Source organism: Mustela erminea, chromosome 9, assembly GCF_009829155.1.
Source record: "Mustela erminea isolate mMusErm1 chromosome 9, mMusErm1.Pri, whole genome shotgun sequence".
Classification (NCBI taxonomy): Eukaryota; Metazoa; Chordata; class Mammalia; order Carnivora; family Mustelidae; genus Mustela; species Mustela erminea.
The window spans coordinates 70,662,232-70,678,009 of record NC_045622.1 but is presented as its reverse complement, the minus strand read 5'-3'; the positions used below and the strand labels follow the sequence as shown (position 1 = coordinate 70,678,009).

Here is a 15,778-nt window from a genome sequence, read left to right as displayed (position 1 = left end):
ACAAATTATTGCTGAAGTAAGTTGTAAAGGTATGTGAAAAGTAAAAAGAACTTAAAAACCATATTATTATGCGAATTTTTTTCTGTTCTCCATTAATTGGGTAATTCTTAACATAGTTTTCTCTATGTCATTTAGTTTCCTTTTTAATATCTTTGGATGCAGGATTGAGCTTTGCTGGCCTTTCTTTCTTGTTCTTTGGGTGTTAGTGCCAGCTTTGGCAGCCCTCTTTGTCAGTGCTGGCTCAAATGAAGGAATGGCTGAAGGCTCCTTTTGGAGACCCACTTCACTGGTTATTTTAATTGCTCACAGGGATAATTGTTGAGTGGTGCTATATAGGATAGTATTTCCTTTGCCACAGGGTTTAGGAATTCTTCCCAGTAATCACTCCTACTGCTGCTAGATGAGTATATCTGAGTTTCGGAAAGATGGGTAACAGGCTCTAGGTAGCTCCCTAAAACCATGTGCCAGGGCCTCTGTTAGATTAAGTCTTTGAAATTCATACAGCCTCCGTGAATACTTTCCTCATTGATCTTCTGTTTCATATGGCCCCATACAGAGAAATATATAGAGTTTAAAATTAAGACACCCTCTATCATGTAGCCCTGTGAGTCCAACAATTTTCTTAGCTTTTCTTTTTGACTGTCAGAGATATTGGAAGAACAATAGGGATTTGCTATTTCAGCTATCCGCTGTGGTGAAAGACTGGAATATACTGTTTGCTGGTATTCTGTGGTATGGAACTGCTGATACTTTCTGAGATACAGTGACAAAATTTTGGACCCACATCCATTAGATACATCCTCAACCTTAGCTGCTTCTGTAGGTGGAAGGGAGCCTTCTGAGACTCAAAGTTTGTGGTTTTGAAGCCTTTTATCAAGGAATAACTGATTCACAAGAGGTCAGTAAGCCAAAATATTTTAGTGTATGTGCTGTTGAAGTGAACACTCAGTAAGCCAAAATAAATGGTGAGCTCGTATGGGTCATAATTCAGAATTAGCTTTATGGTTATAGTTTTAAAATTGGAAATCAATGGAGGTGGGGGGTGGAGTTGTTTGTTAATTGTTTTTTAAAGAGTTTTTGTCATGTATTAAAATAAAAATGATACCAGTTTGAGTAGTTTATCGAGACTACATTAGTGATAATGGAACAACACAGAAATTACTTCTGAAGAACTTTGGGAATGCTCAAAATGACCTGGACATCTTTGCTAAGATTGATTGCTTTAAAGGTCCCAATTTTTCTTCTTCCTTACTTGTATCCATGACCTTTTCCATGAAATTTTACAGTGCCCTTCCATAAAGCAGAGTATTCTGTCTCACCTCATGACTCTGGGATTCTTCATTTAACTTACTTTGGCCAAAGGGATGTTGGCAAATGTGATCAAGTAGAGGCTTGTAAAAGCACTTGTGCATTTCTGTTCACATTCTTGCTCTTTTCTGTCACCACGAGAAGAACAAACCTGGGCTAGTTTGCTGGAGGATGAAATATATGGAATATAGTTGAATTACTTTAGTTGTCCTAGCCAAGGCCATCCTAGATCAACCAAAAGCCAGCCAACCACAAGACATGTAGCTGTGCTCAGCTAAGAGCAGAAGAAATGCCAAACTTACCTACAGACACATGAGCTAAATAAATCCTTGTTGTTTTAAGTCATGGAGTTTTGGGGTGGTCGAACCTGCAGGAATTTTGTGGCCATAGATAATTGATACAACCTCAGTTAACCTCTTTTTAAAAAGACTCATCTGGGCAAATATCACAGATGACCACCCAGTGATTTCTTGCTGTTTCAATGACAACACGTGTTTCATAATGATTTCAAGACATTCCTAGAGCTAGCCTCTCAGTGATACTTGTGTGAGACTTGATTTAAAATGAAATAAGTTTTCTTTGTGGGTTGATTTTAGGAACTCTGGCTATATCTCCACCCAGTCTATATTTTCAGCTAATGTATGTTAGCCTTACAGGGCACAGAGTCATTCAGTCCACAAAAAAAGATAAGGTGAAGAATGCAAGTGGTGCAAGTAATTAAGTTAAATTCATGTGGCAAGAAACACCAAGGCCTATACATCCTTTGTCAAGAGCGAATTTTTACTGGGAAGAAGAGGTGGTCGTGAGTGGAGTCAGTAAAATGGAAAAAATTTAGGCTCAAAAAAGGGAAACTGGATATACATGAGGCCATTTAAAAACAGCAGAGTATAAAAGTAAATGTTGTGAATGAAGACTGAGCTTTCAAATCTTAACTCCATTTACACTCTGAAAGTTCAACTTATTAAAGGGGGGGGGTATTGGTTGAAAGAGGCAATGAGGTAGTTTTGTTAGGGGCCTGGTGCTTTAATTCTTTCTTTGTGCTTTGACATCAAATGACTGTTGTCTTTTTTTGCTTTCAGACTCTCTGTTGCTATTTCATTCACTTTCTTTCCTGGTAGAAGTCTGCTTTTTAGTGAGTATGTAGTTAAGTGGAGGGCTGAGAATCATAGTCCCTGGACAGAGGCTGAGTATTACTGATCAGTAGTCAGAGAAGAGGTGCTAGATAGGGGAACGTGTACTGGGTTAATTCATCATATTACTTGGAAAGGTCCTTATTATTTTGCACAGCAGTGTGGTCACCTGGCGGTAGGTCATTAGCATTTTAGTCTTCTTTTCCTCACAACAATGCACAACATGCTAATTAGAGGATTCTGAAAGCTAAGTAACCTGTTTTAAAACCAGACATTTTAATTTGCAGCTTTAATGGCTGTTTTTATAATAACTGGCTTTATTGGGGGTAAAAGCACTTCTCATGTTCCACTAGCAAGGCAGAGTATAACAGAAGCTGACAAAATTAAAAACCTCATAATGCGACCTTTGCCTGGGATAAAAGGCTGTTTCATAACAATTTCCTTTTGTTCTTTGTTTAAGCCATTACTCTAAAAGGAGCCTCCGATTAATCTAAGTAAATGCATCATTACAGTACTAATCCATGTCCTTCTGTCAGTGTCTGTTTTAATTAAATAAGAAATGCTAGCAGAAAGATATCACGCACAAAGCTGTGATTGGAGAAAGAAGCACTGGTTGATCAGGGAAAGATTAAAAAGGGCTTTACTGTTTTGTCCATTTGCATAGCTCCAGATGCCACAGTGTTTCAGGTTGAAAGAAAACTTACAAAAGAGTTGAACACATTTCACTCTTATAGATTTAAAATAATGGGATTTACCAATGAAATTCCAATCATCCAATTTATCACATGTTAGACATTCCAAAGCAAGGAATAGAACAGCTAGGGGTGTGTCTTTTAAACCCTTTATTCAACGTTGTGTTGTATCTGTGAAAACATACCTGCCAAATTTGCAGGTTTCTTCTGATTTTTGCCTAACGTGGATAGTGAAATCTGGTTGTGAATATACAATGCGATTTTTTTCCTTTTTGAAGTATTTCGCAACTTCTAGTTTAGCTAAGTTTTTTAATAGCTTTCTATTGATAATATATTAAGAGTTTAGGTGCTTAATTGGTTGTTAACAATGAAAAGTACATTTGATAAATGCTTATAAAATGAATATATCTAGTTAATATCATAGCACTGATACACAAACTCTTCTTAGCAGTAGAGTTACAGAATTCCCGTGGTGAGGGCTTTCTGCATATACGGGCCATTATTTGATGTAATGAAAAGAGAAAGTGTGCAACAGTGAGATTGTTAATTAATTTAGCCTAACAAGATGAAGATAAATGAAGCAAAGCACAGATTGAATGAAGCAAGAGGTCTTATTTACAATTTAATACATTTTTATATAATGCAGATTTCACTTGATTAAAAAAAACAAACAGAACCCCACCCCAAAAATACCTCCTAACAAAAAGTACAATCCCTCCCACCACAGTTCAACACTAAAATCCACCTGACTTTACAGAAAACATGTACGGTGGCTCCATAGAGAAGACACTTTTACAATGTGTAAACAGTGCTTTTCTACTGCTAAGAATCCTATACTAGTTAATCTTTAACTCTAGCATTTTATTATTCTTGCTATAGAGTGGGGATGAACATAAGAATAATTATCTGGAAACCTTTTTTTTTTTTCTCCAGGTTATCCTGAGACATTTTGCTTCAGTTATTTAATAATCATTTTATTTTAATCCTTTTTTTTTAAGCAAAGGAAAGAAGCTCAAAAGTGAGAAAAGAAAAAAAAAAAAGAGCTGTGAGCCTTTTTACATGTGCTTGAATCTGTAGCAATTGTGCAGAATTCTTAAATTAGCATTATTTTTAAAAGTCTCCCTTTCAGAGATTAATGAGCTTTATCCAGTATTTGACCTTTTATCATTCTTGCTTTCTGCTCAGAAGTACTTCCTTCCTTCCTACAGTAGCTAGAAAAGACTGTCTCTTATCTTATGTTACTGTAGGCAGTGGTAACAGGGCTCTCTACAAATGGTGTTATTATGGTCACTATGTTTTTATCTCAGGGGTCACGAACAAATCCATGCAACTGCTTCTAAGGATTTCAATAAATAGGACTTTTTATCCAGACAATCGCCTTTTATGTTACTTTTAAACAAAACTACTAGTCCATCAAGAGTTTCAAAAGAAAACAATTCTACAGAGTGCCGGTATGGCCGCACAGACCAATCATCATGGCACCCATTCTCCAGTCCTTTATTTTTCAAGTCCACAACAATAGGTTGTTGATTCAATGGACAAGACCAGAACAATTAAGTTCTCTGTTTAGCAGCAGTGCAGCATTTTAATGCCCTTCTCTAATAATGGTCTCATTATTGTTATTCTAAGACTGGGCCTCAGGAGGAGGAATATTTGCTGGAGGTACGTCATTATTTTGCAAATTTCGATTAGCTCATCATGTTGTCTGTAGTGTGAAAATCGTAGCTAATTAGGGCAGCCAGTTAGACTACCAGCTTTTGAGCTTATGAGTTAAAAGGTAGCATACTTGATAGGCCAGTGATGTGAAAAAGGTGGTAAAAAGGAGGATTAGAGCAGTTGCCTTAGTAACTCCAACTTCCATCTGTGAGGGAACAATGGACTTGTGTTTCTCCCCCACCTTGGTGTAAAAATTGGTTTTGTTTTGAAAGGACAGGGTTCTTTTTATGACAATCTGGAATTCAGCCCAACGGAGTGTAGTTTTAGTTGTTAGGAGAGACCACTGGGGATAGGAAAGATGAAAGGTCATGGTGAGCTTCAAGGACATGAAAGGTTGTTGTCTCATGTAACAATGGTAGATTGTTTTTTTCTAATATTTCTAGCCAGCCCCTGAGTCAGGTGATGGAACAAATACCTACAGTTTAGTCAGGTGAAACAGGAGGGGGCAGGGCAAGGAAAGGAGAAAAATGGGGTAAGAGAGAGTTTGTACTTTGCTTAAAAAAATGAAAGGGTAACTTCGATTTGCTTTTATTAAACAAAGTGATATTTCTTTGTCACCATCTCTGAGAATCCAGTGTGCTTTGGATGGTTTGCCTCTGTGGGCCATCACATCTCTGGGAAGCTCTCCAATGTGTTAGGAAATGTGATTTAAGCTTTCTTCCTCAACTCCCAGGAGGACCAGTGATGTGATACTTAACAATAAATTTAGTTGTTGTAGCTTTCTCACATTATTGGTGTTCTTAAAAGGTTTTCCTTCAAATGCACACTGAATAAAATGAATGATAAATATGAAAGAAATTTGTTTCACCACTCTACAGGATTTTATCATAAATTCTATGACTTCCATCACAGAAAGTTTATAGGAAACTGTTTAGATGTTGCTGCAATAGCAACACAAATTTTTCTCTCTGTTCATAAGAAAATGCTACCATTTTAAAAGCTATTGGGGTTTTGTATTGCAGAGGAGGTGATAGGAAAGGATTAAATACAGTATAATTTTATAAAAATCCTCAAAGCCAAATCACCCTCTTTGGGTTTGAAATAGTTTTATTTCAGCAGAATGAATGGCTTCTGTTTTCCTTCCGTATCAATATTAAAATACTTGGTTGTGGTTGTGGTTTTGCATGTGTGTGTGTGTGTGTGTGTGTGTGTGTGTTTAGATCCTGAGAAAGTATAGGAACACTATCTTTCTAACCTTCATATTTCTTGCTCTCTATTGTCCTCAAACAACCCCTGTGTAATTGAAACTGGACTTGGTCCAGGAGATTGGGGAGATTTTCAAAATTTCTTTTAATCCCAGATCTTTGTTTTCTTACTTTTTCTAGCCAACTGTCTTTATTATTATTGCCTTTCTTTTTTTTTTGTTTGTTTTTGAGAAGCTGTGTTCTTTTAATTTATTGTAGACTTGAGATAATAATAACATGAAACTCTGGATTTGAAGGACTTTTATCTAGTCCAACTCTTATATTTGAAAAATAAGAAGAGACCAGAAAGTTGAAATGACTTCCCCAAGAAAACTCAACAAGTTAGATATAGACAAATAAATGCCATTCGCTATGCTGTTTAAATATAAGACTTGGGGTGCCTGTGTGGCTCAGTCAGTTAAGTATCTGCCTTTGGGTCAAGTCATCATCCCAGGGTCCTGGGATGGAGTCCTGCATCAGGTTCCCTGCTCAGTGGAGAGTCTACTTCTCCCTCTCCCCACCATCCTTGCTGCTATGCTTCTCTCTCCCTCTCTCTCTCTGTCTCAAATAAATTAAATCTTTAATAATAAATACATATAAAAACCTGAAATCAAAGGGAGAATGAAGAAACATTATAGGAACATGCCTTACATGCTTACTGGTGGTTTTAGTGGCTGTGGGGAGATAGAATAAAGCTAACATCTGGTGGTGGTGGTGGGGCTGGGATTCAGATCAGATTTTTATAACTATTAAAGTTTCATTTTAAACAAATGAAACTTTTTTTTTTTTTTTATGAAAAGCCCCACACAAAACCACAGCATAACTGGAGAGAGATGTACTTTAAGGTACTAGCATAGCATTCAGAATCTGGAGCATTTCTTGATCTAGACACTGTGTGAGACACGTTCTTATACATTATTATAATTTAATTAGTTACCTGTCCTATTTTTTAGTTTTTGAATCTGTTAGAAAGGTACCTGATATTACCCAACTTTATAAAATGTTATGAGACCCAAGAATCAGTATATGATTTAAAAATGTAATATATGTTTGACAGAATATAATGTGTAAATTTTTGCTTTATCCAAGCAGACACCCCAAGGCAAATATGAGCCGTAATATTTAGATCAATATAAAGGCTCTAGTTTCTTTTTGGAATCACACAGAATATATTTGGAAATTTTGGATTATTTTTAAACATGGAGGAGAAAATAAAATAATCCATAATTTCACCTTATTATTTTGTAATTGAAAAAATTTACTCCCCAGTAACATTTTGGTATATTTCATTTCAGTATTTTATTTGTGTGTGTATAAGAAGAAAGAATATGTCTATCTTGCTTATTCCTCTCTCTCTGGTGCCCAGAACAGTGCATGGCTCTTAGTAGGTACTTGAAAAATAGTTGAGTAAGTGAAAAAACAATCAAAACTAGATCATACTATAGATAAATTTTTTGTATTTAAAAAATCATTTTATTGTATTTTCCCATGTTAGTAGTTCTTGAAAACATGATTTTTAATTATCATAGTATATACCATCATATGGATAAATTATAATTTGTTTTAGCATTAAAGTATCAATTTTTTTCCTTTTTAGAACTTTATTTTTATGAATGAGGTATTTTAAGTTTTTTTTTTAATTTAAAAATTTTTTTATAAACATAAAATGTATTATTAACCCCAGGGGTACAGGTCTGTGTAAAGTATCAATTTTTATCTTTCACTATTATAATATCAAAGTTATAATATGAAACTTCCACTAATAAAAAGTGAAAGAATAATTTAATATGAAATACAAATATGAAAGTTAAATAAGGATATCTTCCATTTATTGTTAAAGTGGTAAAATTTTAAAATTGGTGAAAAAACCTCTTATGATCATAGAATCATAGCAGATGTCATCTTCTCAATGACATCTACTGTGACCACCCTATTTTAATTAATTTAATTAATTAATTTTTGATTGAAGTATGGTTGACATCCTATAGAATATTATTTTCAGGTGCACAGTATAGTGATTTGACCATTATATACATTAAGAAATGCTTACCCCAATAAGTGTAGTTACCATCTGTCACTATACAAAGTTATTATAGTATTATTGAGTATATTCTCTGTGCTGTATTTTTCATCCCTGGGACTTATTTATTTTATAACTGGAAGTTGTAACTCCATTTACCTATTTCACCCATCTTCCCTCCCGCCACCAACCACCCCTTTGGCAACCACTAGTTTGTTCTGTATAGTTATGAGTCCATTTCTCTTTTGTTGTTGTTATTGTGTTTGTTTGTCTATTTGTTCATTTATTTTGTTTTTTAGAGTCCACATGTAAGTGAAAATATATGGTATTTGTCTCTGACTTATTACACTTACCATAATACCTTCTGATTCATCCATGTTGTTGAGAATGGCAAAACTTCATTCTTTATAATGACTAATATCCCATTGTATTTATATACCATATCTTTATTCATTTATCTATGGATGGACACTTGTGTTGCTTCCATATCTTGGCTATTGTAAATAATGCTGCAATAAATATAGGGGTGCATATATCTTTTTGAATTAGTGTTCTTGTTTTATTTGAGTAAATACCATTAAGATTGACCACCCTATTTTAAAATTGCAACCCTCCAGGGGTGCCTGGGTGGCTCAGTCAGTTAAGCATCCAACTCTTGATTTTGGCTCAAGTCATGATCTCAAGGTTGTGAGATCAAGCCCTACATTGGGCTCCATGCTGGGCATGGAGCCTATTTAAGATTCTCTCTCCATCTTACTCTGCCTCTCCACCCCTCAAGAAAAATTGAAACCCTCCAAATATTCCTGATCTCCCTAATAACATTCTATTTGTTTCCATAGCCTTCATAAACTTTTAACATAATTTGTATATCTATTAAAATTATTGACCATCTTTCTCTTATATTTCCTGGAATATAAGCTCTATATATAGCAGAGAATTTTTGACTGTTTTAGTCACTCATATTCTCCAATATCTTGAACATTGCCTAGAACACAATAGGTACTCAACACTATTTGTTGAATGCATTTATTAAAACTTAAAAAGATCGAAGTGTCTACTTTTGAAGTCAAGAATCAACCTTTTTTTTCTTCACATGGATAACTTTCATCAACCAATTTGCATATGTGCTAAGGACTTCTGTCTTCTGAATGTTAATACATACACATTATCCAGTTAAATTAAATCATAGCACTCAACTGAATCTTAGACTATCTTGGATACAGTCTAAATGTCTTGCAACAAATGCTACAAGCTTTCACTGCACAAAGTCACACTGAAATGCTTTAGGGAGATGGTTCTGGATAAGAAATGTCACCAGGGTCCATCCAAATGAACCCTTTCCTCATCTAAACATCCTTCTGGTAAGACTCTTAAGCTTTGTGTCTGACTTAGGCAAACTCAGGTTAACCTGATCATTTACTTACATTTTGGGGTAATTTTACCTTATTCTGCCCCAACTGATATTGGTCCTTTTCCTGAAATTTTCTTAGGAAAGATATTTTACAAACTCCTGTTTTTTTTTTTCAATGCATATGGTTTATATTTTAAAAATAATATAAAACAAAACAAAACCATTATCACCTTATATTTTGGGGTAGTTTTTGGGTAGGTGTTAATTATGATCTTTAAAAAATAGTGATTTACATAGATGTAGTAATCCCTTACATTTATAAGGCATTTATAGTTTCAAAGCTTTTTAATAAATATGATCTTGTTTAATTATCAGAATAATCTTGGACACACAAGGCGTGGTTTATTGTGCCTCTTGAGGGGCTGAGGCACAAAGCCATTAAGAGACTTAATCTGTTTTACAAATCTAGGAAGTTATAGAGGCCATAAGAAATCCAAGTCTTCAGAGTTCAGTATTGTTTTTCTTTTACGTACTTAAACCTTCTTTCCACATTAAGTAATCATTGTTCTGTTGACCTTTAATAGGTTCCATGAAAATATAAGCAAATGATAAGAATTAACATTTTTTTCACTTTATTTTACCTAGTACACTATTTCAGTTCTCATGGACTTTTCTTTAGCTTCTTAGCTTTCCCTGGTTTGTTTTTTTAAAGTCATTATCTTTAATTTTTTTTTTTGAGCATAATTGACATACAATATGACAGTAGTTTCAGGTATACAACATAGTGACTCAGCAGCTCTACACATTATCCTATATTCCACACAAATGTAGCTACCATCTGTCACCATACAATGCTATTACAATATCATTGACTATATTCCTTATGCTATGTCTTTTATTCCTATGACTTATTTATTCCTTAAGTGGGGACCTCTATCTCCCATTCCCCTTCATGCATTTTACCCTTCCCCTTGTCCCCCCATAGTCATTATCTTTTCCTTTATTCTGAATACAAACATAAACTTTTGTAGCAATTTGTGAAACCAGTGGCTGCCACATATGTCTTTTCATCTTGTAGCTAATTGTTCATTTCACAGCTCTAGACCTGACTAAGCAGGTTCTGTTCCATTGCAACAGGAAAAGAGCAGACTGGTAGAAGTCCAGGGGATGGGAACGGCCTTGGAAGAAAGTGAATATAGTAGGCAAAATGCATTAGCTTAAAGATTGGACAATGAGCACCAACAAGTCCATGTATGCAGTGAGAGACATAAAATAGGAGATTAAAGTGTTTCGTAAGGCAGACAAAACAAGAGAAGTCTGGGGCAAGTGGTAGAGATTTAGGCAGCTAGGCCACCATAAAGCCATAGACACCAAGTGTAATTAAAGGACAGATTCCAGTTTCTGAGTTGACTGCGAGCGAAAGATTACCATGACTATGTAAGAATCAAGGTCTTAGATGGAACAGCCTATTTAGATACAGGAAAACAAAGTAGAATCCTAGTTATTAGAATAAAAGCAAAAGGTCAAGTTCAAACTAGCAGCAGGAGTAATTGATTTCATTCTGAGTCCCAAAGGATTGTGTTGAAGTCTCCTTAGATGAGGTCAGAAATGGTCATAGAGCAGTGGCTCTCAAACTTTAAATGTACATGAGAATCACGTGGGGTGCGTCAGATTTCTGAGGTGGGGCCCAGGTGTCTATATTTTTAACAAGCACCCACATTATTCTGATGCAAGTGTTTATAAATCACATTTTGAGAAAATTGCCGTAAAGCCTGAGATGGCATTTTCTGTGGGATAAGGGGCCAAGTATTACAACTGTTGAGAGGGGAAGCGGCTAGGGGTTGAAAGTTAGACGTTTTTACTAAAAGAAAAATGTATTTGCTAGTCCAGAGCTGATTTGTCTTTATCTGCATGTAATTAAAGCAAAAAACACAGGCTGATATGCACTGGATAGGTATGCTATAAGCCTCTTTTATTTCTCTCTTCATGTATCTTGTTTCTTGTGTTTATGACCTGAGTGCTTTTGTAGTATCTAACATAAAGATTTATACCTTTTAGTGTAAGAAAGTAAGGGTCATTGTTCTTGTGAGCCTAATCTGAATTGTCCCTCGTTTTTATTTTCTGTTTGTTATCTACATGATTGAATTTCACCCCTTTCTTCCTGCTTCATAAATTGATTAGCATGAGTTGGGCAGACTGCTGTAATGCTAAGGGTTAACCAGAAGAGAATAACAAATGAACTATCTAGAAAGTTGATTATTAATCCAGCTAGAGAAGAAATATCCTTTTACTTAGCAAGAATGAGTATCCGAAGAGCTGATAATATTGTTCAGGCAGTGAGGTGGAATGGCAGAGGTTGGTAAGTAAAACAAAACTTGGAATTAATCTTTTATATTCATTTTTTAAAAGTGCCTAGAATGTTGATATATTTAAACAGTTAAATCTAATATGAATTTACAAGTTGCCAGAAAAAAATCTAGAAGTTCCAAATGTGTTTGTTAATGAGATCCCAACCTAGACTATCGGTAAAAGTTAACTGGAAAGTATTTACTTAAGTAGATAAATATATTTAATTTTGAATATTTATAAAAAAATACATGATTAGATTTGTGATTAAAAACAAGGAAGTGGGAATGGAGGAAGGATTACTAAAACAGTCTGAAGAATATCGAGGGGCAAACTTGTTTTTTCACAAGAATAAATTCTTAGGAATGAAAATATAATTTAAAATATAATATTCACATAAAATTCAAAGAGATACTTTCCAGACTTCTAGGTAACAAGAAATGTCATAAATTCTCCTATTTTCTGGGTCGTAACACTCATTTCATCGTGGTGTTTAATTTAAGGACCTTTCTAAAGATAGCTTTTATTGTATTTGTGAATTAGAAGGAAAGAGAAATGAGAGGATCTGTGCTATTTGTACAAAGAAAATTAAGCGAAAAGATAAGATTTTAATAATGTTCTTGCATCAAAGAGTGCTTCTCCTGTTGTAGAAGAAATTTTGATGTCAATATTCAATTCTGTAAGATTGGAGTTTTCATGAATTACTTGACATTACAAAAATGAGCCTTTTAAACATAGTATGGACTGTACTGCATATTATTGCAGCTTTAGGCAACCATCATTTCAGCGTAACGTTGTACTTAGGAGAAATTAGCAAACTTACTGAACTTACCTTAAATTGTAATTGTGTACCATCAAATGTAGATTTTAACCTTTTTTTAAAAAGGTATTTCCTTAGTAGCAATAAAAAGGCCTCAGGTTAACATTTTGTTGTTTAATGCTTAAAAGAGCACAGAAAAAGCATGTTTAAGAAACTATAAATTCAATATTGGAAATATATATTAAATCTGTGCATGTATTCGTGTGTGTGTTTGTGAATATATACAGTATATGCATTCAGAAGGCCAGAGCACCATCTAGCCATATACACTCAGCTTTTTCTTAGTTCCAGTGTTGTGGCCCATATTTAGGATGGAGGATATAGAGCACAATACGTGAAATAATAAAGACAATAGTTAAAATTTATTGAGCTCTTGTGTGCTAAATGCTGTGTTAAATCCTTTATCTCATTTAATCCTCATAGTAACTCTGTGGATGTTGGAAAGCTACAAGGATTATAGTGTATGCTAAAATAAAAGATGAGGTAATTGGAGAGCCTCTAACATCTAATGCTAAAGGTCTAGAAAATAAAAGTCCAGGAAACAAAGTGTGTAAGAGGGGAGATTCCTTAATTCCATATGCTTGTCTTTCTCAAAGTTGGAAAATTTAATATGAACCTAGGAAAGAAGAGGAGAAGGAAATGAAGCAGTGAATTCTTAGCATTCATTAATTCCTTTAAAAAATTTTATTATGAAAATTAGTCCATACAGAAAGGCAAAAGTGTAGGTTAAGGTATCTATGTGTTTATAAGAAATAAAAACTTACCAGTACAGTGTATGCCTACTGTGAACTCTTTCTCAATTTTATATTTTCCTCTCTTTTTGTCAGAGGTAATCACTCTTTTGAATTTGGGGTTCATCATTCTCATGATTTTCTTTACTTCTTCTTAAACTCCATGTTCATTATACAGGAGGAAAAACTCCACTTACCATTCTTTGAGTTCCAAGAAAGATCTTTTCTTGCCTTCTTATTGTACTTTAATTAAAACAAAAAATTCTTATAATCTGCAAAGCCCCTGCACAATCTGGCCCCTGCATTACCATCCTCAGCCCTTGCCTTTCTCCCAGTGGTTCTTTCTGATTCAGCTGCTATACTCGTCTATACCCTCCACATTTTTCTGCTTTTAGGTCTTCACGTAATGCTGTCCTCTCAACTGGAATACACTTCTTCCCCCTATTTATCAGAATGTCTTTTGCTCATCCTTCAGGTCCCTGTTTAAATATCATTTTTTCAAAGAAGTCTTCTCTGATGCTTCCAGTTCAAATCTCGTCTCCCTACAAAGACCTTGCTCCTCACTCTTAATTTATTTCACAGCAGATATTGCAATTGTAAATTATGTTATTTACTTGTGTGAGTTTCGTTTAATATCTGTCCTTCACTCTGGACTGGTCTATCTTGTTCTCAGATGTCTTCCCTAGCATTTCGCACATATGGTCTGGTATATGACAGACATTCAATAAATATTTGTTTTTATTATGGGAGGGAATGTAGTGAATGAGAAAGAAGAAAGAGAGATTAAGAGAAAGAAGGAAACCTACATAAAAATGGAGTCTGGTTTAGTTTGTTCATACCATTCAGGTAAAATTATGCAACTTAATGCTAGCAAAGATTGGGGTGAGGGAGGTGGCAGGGACATTTTGGTTTCTTACCTTCCAGGGGTAGGACAATTGACAGGTTTTCACCATTGTTGTTGCTTGTTTTTCAGAGAGATCTTTCACTTTGTATTCTCATTTTGGGAAATCTCCATTCCTGGATGCAAGAACTGAGCTTTCAACCCGTAAACTTACAGAACAGTACCAGTGGCCATAATCTTAATGTAAAAACATTACAATGGGCTCTAAAAATCTGGAAAAATTTAGGACACAGAGTTAAGAAAATATATCCAGTACATTCACATAGGAAAGCCATGAGGTCACTTGTAAGAGTTTGAAGGTGGATAATTATGGCTGAAATATTAATATAGATGATAACTGCTATAATATTGTTAGTCTGTTTTTTTTTTAACAGGAGAATATAGAAAAAGTTACAAAAAAGGGAAAAAAATGAAGTCAGTCTGAGAGAAGGGCTGGGGTTTTCAAAATATCAGAATATCCTTACAGTGTACTCTATGTAAATCTTCACTGCCATTTGTAATTCAAGTCCGAGGCTATAAGATTATGCTGAAATGTTGTTTTTTGGTTGGCAGTATGGGAAGAGAAGATAAAAAAGAATAAAGAAATAAATAGATTAAAAAATCTTAGTGTTAAAAGGAGAGAATTTGTAGAAGTCTTCATTTGTGGTCATGGAAGTTTCCATTATTATTAATAACATTGTACCTTAGGGGGACCTGCGTGGTTCAGTTGGTTAAGCGTCCAACTCTTGATTTTGCCTCAAGTCATGATTTCAGGCTCATGAGACACTGGGCCTCATGCTGGGCTCCGCGCTGGGCGTGAAGCCTGCTTAAGATTCTTTCTCTCTCTCTCTCTTTCCTCCTCCTCACCTCAAAAAATTGTAGCTTATATTAAAGTGAGTTATTCACACATTATCTTGTACAATTCTTAGGATAAAACTTGAAGTAGAGTCTTACTATCTTTGTTTTGTAGCTAGGAAAACTGAGACAGAAATCAGGCAGGAGCTTGGATGAAAATTTTTTAAAAAAATTTTTAAATTAACGTATAACATATTATTTGTTTCAGGGGTACAGGTCTGTGATTCATTAGTCTTACACAATTCACAGTATTCACCATTGCATACCCTCCCCAATGCTGGACAAAAACTTTTTAAAAAAATTCTTAGGTATAGTTTTCTAGGCCAGACTAATATTTTCCCAGCTCCACCCCTCCAAAAAGATTTTAATTGGAGGGTATAATTAGGTTCTTCTAAGGACCATGATCAAAAAGGTGAATGTCCTGTATAGGTTTTCCAGACTTAAACAATTTTTTTTGGTAATTTCCTAGAGAAGCAAAGGAGTTAACAATCTCCAAAAAATGGAACTGAGATGGTTAAGTATATATATAATTAACAAACATTGCTAAACCTATTCCAAATTAAGGTTTATGAATGAAGTTTAATGGTCCCAGTTCTTGCCTGATATCTTAGGGCTTCAAAAATAAAGAGAAATGGATATGAGCTTATCAGATGAAATACTATAATTTGAAGTAAATTAAGTATATAGTTCAAATAAAACCATGTGACCAAGCAGAGGATACAAGCCCCTTGGGTAGAAACCCAAG

The 15,778-nt window shown here is 34.7% G+C and overlaps 1 protein-coding gene across 17 annotated transcripts in view; it reads left to right on the top strand.

The window, feature by feature from the left end:
- Nucleotides 1-15,778, top strand: part of SOX6 (SRY-box transcription factor 6) — a 607,305-nt gene that overhangs the window by 183,424 nt on the left and 408,103 nt on the right. The gene's annotated exons all lie outside the window — the stretch shown is intronic.